Source organism: Carlito syrichta, unplaced genomic scaffold (assembly GCF_000164805.1).
Source record: "Carlito syrichta isolate Samal-C Ts95f unplaced genomic scaffold, Tarsius_syrichta-2.0.1 Scaffold309201, whole genome shotgun sequence".
NCBI classification, from domain to species: domain Eukaryota; kingdom Metazoa; phylum Chordata; class Mammalia; order Primates; family Tarsiidae; genus Carlito; species Carlito syrichta.
This window is the reverse complement of record NW_007253297.1, coordinates 170261-172093: the sequence shown is the minus strand read 5'-3', so window position 1 is coordinate 172093 and position 1833 is coordinate 170261.

Below are 1833 nucleotides of genomic sequence, written 5' to 3'. Positions count from 1 at the left end.
TTCCACTACACTGGTACACACAGGAAAAGCATATGCTGGGAGGATGGTGCAAAACACTCTCTTGGTGACCGTCTCTTCCCCTCTCCCCCTCGTCCTGTTTCCTTGATCTTTTTCTGTTATATACATTGTTCTTCACCTGAGCCTAACTCATTCTCTTTTTAAATAGCTGAATATGTTCCTTATTGTTCCTCCTGTGCTCATTAACATATATTTCAAATAACGGCTGGGTACGGTGGCTTATATCTGTAATCCTAGCATTTTGGGAGGTGGAGGCTAGAGGACTGTCCGAGTCCAGGGGTTCGAGACCAACCTGGGCAACTTGGCAAGACCTTGTCTCTACAATAAATAAAAAAATTCACTGGGTGTGGTGGTGTGTGCTTGTAATCTCAGCTATTTGGGAGGCTGAGGCAGAAAGATCTCCTGAGCCCGGCAGTTCAAGGCTGTAGTGACTGTGAGTGTGCCACTGCACTCCAGCCTGGGCGACAGAGTGAGACTTAGACTAAAAAAAAGTGTGTGTGTGTGTGTATATATATATATATATATATATATATATATACACACACATACATACACAGAAATAAAAGTCGGTTCATCTTATATTTTTACAAAGGAGAGATGGAGCCGGACACGGTGGCTCATGCCTGTAATCCTATCACTTTGGGAGGTAGAGGTGAGAGGATTGCTTGAAATCAGCCTGGGCAACTTGACGAGATCTTGTCTCTACAATAAATTTTAAAAAATTAGCCGGGTGTGGTGGCTTGTGCCTGTAGTTCCAGCTACTTGGAAGGCTGAGGTGGAAGGATCATTTGAGCCCAGCAAGTCGAGGCTGTGGTGGCTGTGATTGTGCCACTGCACTCCAGCCTGGGTGACAGAGTGAGACTCAGACTCAAAACAAAAACAAAAACAAAAACAAACAAAAAAACGAGAAATGGGAAGATTTAGGGGATTTTGTATATATGACTGAATATTGCTGCCAGGGAAGCTGTAAAATAGGTTTGTTTTTAAAATGTATAGTCTCTAAAAGAGTGAGAGAAAGAGGGCACTGAATGGTTTGAGGTAGCCAGCATCTTTTACAGTTAGGGCTTGGAGAAAAAACTGGGATTCACCAATCAAATCAAGACGACTTTGGATCAGAAGATAAATAGGTAAAGTAGTCAGTACTTTGCCAAATCCATTCCAGCGGTGGGTGATTGTGGCTTTATCCAGTATTCAGGGGCAGAATTACAACTCTGTTCCATACACAGCGCCTGAGGTGCAAGCTGTGATATTTAGTGACACAGTGATGGTGGCTTCACTAGCCCAGTTCTATGGCATGGATTTCAGAGTTGTTCCCAATTGTACAGTTTATATGCTAGGGTCTACTGCCCTCCCCAAGGGCCCATTAGCTACTCAGCACACTTCCAGGAAATTCCTTTCTGCTGAAATCAACCATAGTCGACTTTCTGTTGGCTCTTCTCTCCAAACATATCATTCTCAACCCTGCTTCCATATCATTCTCATGCCCATTATCACTTTATTATTATTTATTTATTTATTTTAGAAAGCAGGATTTGAGAGGACAAAAAAGCTCCCACAGTGGGAGGGGGCCTGAAGAGGTTGCCCCTTTATCACTTTTTAAAACATGTGGCATTTAATCTAATTCCATCAGAAACTGAAACCCATTAAAAAATCCTTATGATAGTTTCCTCTCTTTTTTTTTTTTTTGAGTTGGAGTCTCACTCTGTCACCCAGGCTGGAGTGCAGTGGCCGCTCCCGGCCACCGCAGCCTCGACCTGCTGGGCTTCGGCGATCCTTCCGCCTCAGCCTTCCAAGTAGCTGGAACTACAGGCACGC